We start from the raw sequence: 6360 nt of genomic DNA on the forward strand, positions 1-6360 counted from the left end.
CTGCATAATGATGACGGGAAACAAAAAAAGGACTGGGGCGCTAACTTCAGAACTCACACAAATGGTATCACTTTTACATGTTGATTAGTTCTCTCTTTCTCCAACTTCTGTCCTTGTGCTCTTGTTCAGTGTTGGTTCAGAAATGCTGACAAGACGAAGGGAGGATGATGAATATTTTACTCGTTCCACTCGTACCTCCTGATATCACCACACTCTCCTCACCATAACAATCCAATGTCTGTTTTTTCTCCTTCGTTTCCGTGCTCATTAATTCCCTCTGCTCGCAGAATGATTGTGTTTTTTTTTTTGTCTTTTCCGCAATTGGATTGAAAGCAAGGAGACAAGGATGGAGATTTTTCCAACATTTGTGAGGAGCCCAAGGTCTTTGCCCACAGCAAAGGTCATAAGGTTCTGACTGCAAGTGCGGACGCTGCCAAAACTGACATCCAGTGGCTATTTTCTTTGCTTATGTTTCCATTTGCGGCTTTGTGTTTGAATTGAATTTGATTATCAGATGAATGCAGCAGCTGTCACTCAAACCCCCACAATCTTTTATCCCCCTCCTTTTCATCCATTTTTCCCCCCTGATAGGGAACATATAGCCCACAAAACTGTAACTTTTCCAATGACTCCAAGTCTCCTGAAGCATCAAGATTTCTTTCCTCAGGCAACAAATATACCATCGCCTGCCCTGGAGGGCTGTGTTTGTAAACAAGTAAAAACAGGACATTTAAGGTAGTTTTTTGGGGGGAAAAGAGGAGGCCTTTCTCTGGAAGATGGATAGTTGCATCCATACAGCAGGAGAGTGCTCCAAATGGTGAAATTGTCTGTGAGCCAGAAAATACAGACCTGCAATTATTCTGTTTCTGTGACCTGAATCATGTATTTGTTATGGGATTCCTGAGGGAGCCTCTCAGGGGCCTTGGAGACACAAAAAAACTCATTTGTACACTTGTTTCAGTGTCATAATTAAGATTAAAGAGGAGAGTCCACCAATTTTAATCATTTTAATAAGTTTACTCATTATGGGAAGTTCTTCTCAACCAGTGACTATAACAAAACAGTGACTATAATTTCCTCTGTGGAGGAGCTTGATGATGTTGTCAGAGCTTTGTTTTTTTGTTTTTTTTTTTAAACAAAACAGCATTAACAGAAAGCCTGTTGTAAGTGAAAGATGCGTTTGAAAATGCATTATGGGTAGTGTAGGACATAGCATATTTAGTGTCTGTCCTACAAGACAGATAATCGTAGTCCCTTCTGCGCCATTCTTTTTTCGTTGCCAAATCTTTGGAGCACCACTTTTGTCAGGCAAAAATGTGAAATACTCTCCGGTTCTCGACGCCAGGGACTGGCATGCGCCCGCCCCTGACCCGGTGTGCTGCCTCAGCTTGCATCACACGCCAACCAGATGCCTGTTCCAGCATGTGGTGGGCCCACAGGGAGAAGGAGGCCCCCGGGGTAGACCCAATACACACTGGAGAGATTTAATATCTCATCAGGCCTGGGAACACTTCAGGATCCCCCAGGAGGAGCTACAAAACTTCCCTCGGGAGAGGGAGGTCTGGATTGCTTTGCTTGACCTTGAAATTATTAATATTATCGGTGCAAATTTTCTATTTGCAGATATTTTTTATGTATTTTTTTACATTACAGATTTTGTGAGAGAGTTAAACAGAAATGTAAGTTTAAGTTAAGTAGCTTTATATAATATTTAATGATGATGTGAATACTAAAGCTCATAATTTTCAAACCCTAACGCAAACTTTTGATGACTTTTGATGGTGCTCAAGTCAGTAAGCAGCCCCAGAGCAGGAAATCATTTGCTCCCTCTAAATGATTTAGTTGCATGATTAACCAGTTTTACTGTGTGTAATTAAGGATCCTATTGGACTTGAAGGCACTGAATTTGACCCTTGATGGATCCTGTAGTCTGTGAACTATGCTGTAGTATCTCCACACCAGACTAATGACATGAAATCAACATAATTCCCCTCATTTGATGCAGTGCCGCTCTATTGTACACAGCGTGTTCTTATCACATCCATAGGCATGCAATTTGTGTAGAGGATAAATCTTGTGGAGAGTAAAGCTTTTTAAAGAAGGGGGGATGTTTTTTATTATCCATGACAGGAAAAACTAATTAGTTACTTGTAAGGTAATTACACATACATGACACTTACAAGAACAAGTTTCAGCTGAGAAATGTTAATTAATTAAAAAAGTGGCGTAAAGTTTCCAAACGAGTGCCAAATCGTGCTTTTGTGCAAAAAAGAAAATGAATGGTGAGATAAGTGTTAGACACCGAGAGGTTTACATGGATTAAACCGTCACTCCCTGAATAAAGATTTCTTCTTTATGGAGCCACAATCTATCAAAGCTGTGCCCATATGTTCCCAAGATAAGGCAGGGGTAATATCTCATGGGCCGTATGAGGATATGTGTTGGGGGGGGGGTTTATCTTTTGTCAGAAGAAGCAGAATGGATTATCTTTGAAAATACTAGTCCTATTGCGAGAGGTGATGGTTCTCATGATGTTTTATTGTCTCCTTCACCCTTAACACCCTCATATCTCGTGGAAGAGCAGCCATGCATCATACAGTAGAGTTTGTTTACTGAGTGTGTTTGCTTACCAAAACAGATTTAATTGCACTTTGCATATCAGGTCAAGGATGGATGTGCATTTATGTTTGTGTGTTTGACTGCCTGAGAAGTAAGGTGTGTGTATCTAGGGTGATTTTTTTTTTCTTTCTTTTTTTTTTCTTCTTTCAGTGGGTTGTGTAAGCTAAGACCTCAGGGCCAGCCGAGCCAGTTGGTGTTACTTTTCATAGCGTTTGAGGTCAGAGGCTTCTAAGAAGGTTTGAAGCTTTCACATAGAGTCTGATTTAATGGAGGGCGGCTTTGCATATTATAAATGTTCATGACTCTGGAGTATGTGAAGGTGAATTGGAAATAAAAGATCAAAGAGACAAAAAATCCTTTCAAATTCAAGCTTGCGATCATTAAAGTTGTTTTACCCAAAAGTTTGCAGGTTTGTTTGCGGTTTAAAAAAAAAAAAAAAGGACTTTGTGAAAGTTGGAATTTCAACTTTAAGATGCAAAATTACTTGTAAGTGTCACATCATCTTCCCCTGATTTTTATGAAAGTTGAGAGGCCATTATGGAAAAACTTTATGCTTGTGAATTCAGGCTTTGAAAATTAGTCTGTTTAGAGAACACAATTATATAATTCAGATTTTTTTTTTGAGCTTTCACTGCTGTCAGGAAAAAAAGGGGGGAAAAAGGCGGTACAGTTGTTGATTAGCATTTGTCTGCCTGACACTTCACCTCTGCAGTAACACATCATTTCCACTGACATTAGAGAATAAACAATATGGGACTTTTAAAAAAAATCGTGGTTCAAAACAGCACCATCAGTGAGCTGGATGACCTACATAGCCTGAGAAGTTATGCAGAGTGGGGACATGCTGCTGCTTCCTTTCTTTAGCCTGTGACTGAAATAAAGCTACATCATGAAAATGAATCCTCCTCTTGAATATGAGTCAGGTTCACTTGCCACTAAATGCACATAGATCAAATGCAGATTCTCCATCTTAAAATGTAACTCCGTGAGTATGTTAGCTGGATTTAGATTTGCCTCCAGAATCATAACTCATTTTAAGAAAATACTGGAAATTAAGAGGATGGTGAAAAACATTTTTGATTAATTTCTCAAATTGGATTAAACAAAAAAGTAGAAACTTTTCCTGGTTGATGTCCGAACACAATCACCATATAAGACATACCCAATTACAATACTATGTCATGATGTCTGTATGAAGTGTGGTGTCAAAAATCTTGGGCCTGTGACCGACCTCAAAACCACACCACACTGATGATGGCGTTTTTATGCCATACTATCCTATGACGTTTTTTTTACATTTTATGCCTCACTATACTATGACGTTTTTATACCTTACTAGACTATGATTTTTTTTTACATTGTTGTGCCATACTATACTTTGACATTTTTTTTTTTTTTTTGCCATACTATACTATTGCTTTTTTGTGCTTTACTATACAATGATGTTTTTTGACATTTTTATGCCTTACTATACTATGACGTTTTTTACATTTTTATGCCTTACTATAGAATGGTGTTTTTGTGCTTTACTAAACAATTATGTCTTTTGAAATTTTTATGCCATACTTTACTATAACGTTTTTTGACATTTTTATGACTTACTATACTATGGCTTTTTTGACATTTTTGTAGTTTACTATACTATGACATTTTTTTACATTTTTATGCCATACTATACTAATACATTTTTATGCCATACATTAATATGGTGTTTTTATGCCTTTCAATACCATGACCTTTTTTTTTTATTATATATTGATAAGACATTATGGGGTGGCTCGATGGTACAATGGTTAGAAATGTTGCCTCACATTGCCAAGGTTGCAATTCCAAAGCCCATTCCTGACATCTAACTGTGTGGATTTTGCATCCTCCTCCCACAGTCAAATGACATGTACCTTAGGTTAATTGACAATTTTTATGCTATACTATGACGTTTTTTGACATTTTTATGCCTTATGATACGATAGTGTTTTTTGACATTTTTTGTGCCTTACTATACTATGACGTTTTTAAACCTTACTAATCTATGATGTTTTTTGACATTTTTATGCCTTAATATACTATGGTGTTTTTTGACATTTTTATGCCATACTATACTAAGGCGTTTTTGTGCCTTATTATACTATGATCTTTTTTGACATTGTGCCATACTATAATATGTCGTTTTTTAACATTTTTATGCCATACTATAATATGACGTTTTTTGACATTTTTATGTCTTACTATACCATAACGTTTTTTTTTGCCATTTTTATACCTTACAATACTATGACGTTTTTTACATTTTAATGCCTTACTATACTATGACGTTTTATTTACATTTTAATGCCTTATTTTTTGACATTTTCATGCCTTAGTATACTCTGCCGTTTTTTTGACATTTTTATGCTATACTATACTATGATGTTTTTTGACATTTTTACACCATACTATAGTATGACATTTTTTTGAAATTTTTATTACATACTATACTATGGCGTTTTTATGCCATACTATACTATGACCTTTTTTGACATTTTTATGCCATACTATACTATGACGTTTTTTGATATTTTTATGCCTTATTATACAATGGCGTTTTTGTGCCTTGATGTATAATGAAGTTTTCATACCTTACTATGCTATGATATTTAAAAACTTTTGCCTTACTATACTATGACGTTTTTTGACATACTATAGTATGAAATTTATAAAATATTTGTTTGTGTAACTATACAATGGCGTTTTTTTTGCCTTACTACACTATGACGTTTTTATGCAATACTATACTATGAAATTTTTTGAAATTTTTATGCCATACTATACTATGGCGTTTTTATGCCATACTATACTATGGTGTTTTTTAACATTTTTATGCCATACTATACTATGACGTTTTTTTGACATTTTTATGCCATACTATACTATGACGTTTTTGTGCCTTAATGTACTATGACGTTTTCATTCCTTACTATTATGTTTTTTTACATTTTTATGCCATACTATAATATGACATTTTTTTGAAATTTTTATGCCATACTATACTATGGCGTTTTTATGACATACTATACTATGACGTTTTTTTGACATTTTTATGCCATACTTTACTATGGCGTTTTTATGCCATACTATACTATGACGTTTTTTTTGACATTTCAATACTATATCGTTTTTGTGCCTTACTATACTATGATGTTTTTTGACATTTTTATGCCATACTATACTATGACATTTTTTGACATTTTAATGCCATACTATACTATGGCGTTTTTAAACATTATTATGCCTTACTATACAATGGCGTTTTTGTGCTTTACTATACTATGATGTTTTTTGACATTTTCATGCCATACTATACTATGATTTTTTCAAAAGAACTTTTGCCTTACTATACTATGAAGTTTTTTGACATACTATAGTATGACATTTTTAAACATTATTATGCCTTACTATACAATGGCGTTTTTGTGCTTTACTATACTATGGCGTTTTTTTACATTTATATGCCTTACTATACAATGGCGTTATTTTTGACATTTTTATGCCATACTATACTATGATGTTTTTTGACAATTTTATGCCATACTATACTATGATGTTTTTTGACATTTTTATGCATAACCATACAATGGCGTTTTGGTGCCTTAATTTACTATGACGTTTTCATGCCTTAATATACTATGATGTTTTTGACATTTTTATGCCATACTATCCTATGACGTTTTTTTGACATTTTTATGCCATACTATACTATGATGT

Source organism: Seriola lalandi, unplaced genomic scaffold (assembly GCF_002814215.2).
Source record: "Seriola lalandi dorsalis isolate HSWRI2012SDOR001 ecotype SW California unplaced genomic scaffold, Sedor1 jcf7180002054956, whole genome shotgun sequence".
NCBI lineage: Eukaryota > Metazoa > Chordata > Actinopteri > Carangiformes > Carangidae > Seriola > Seriola lalandi.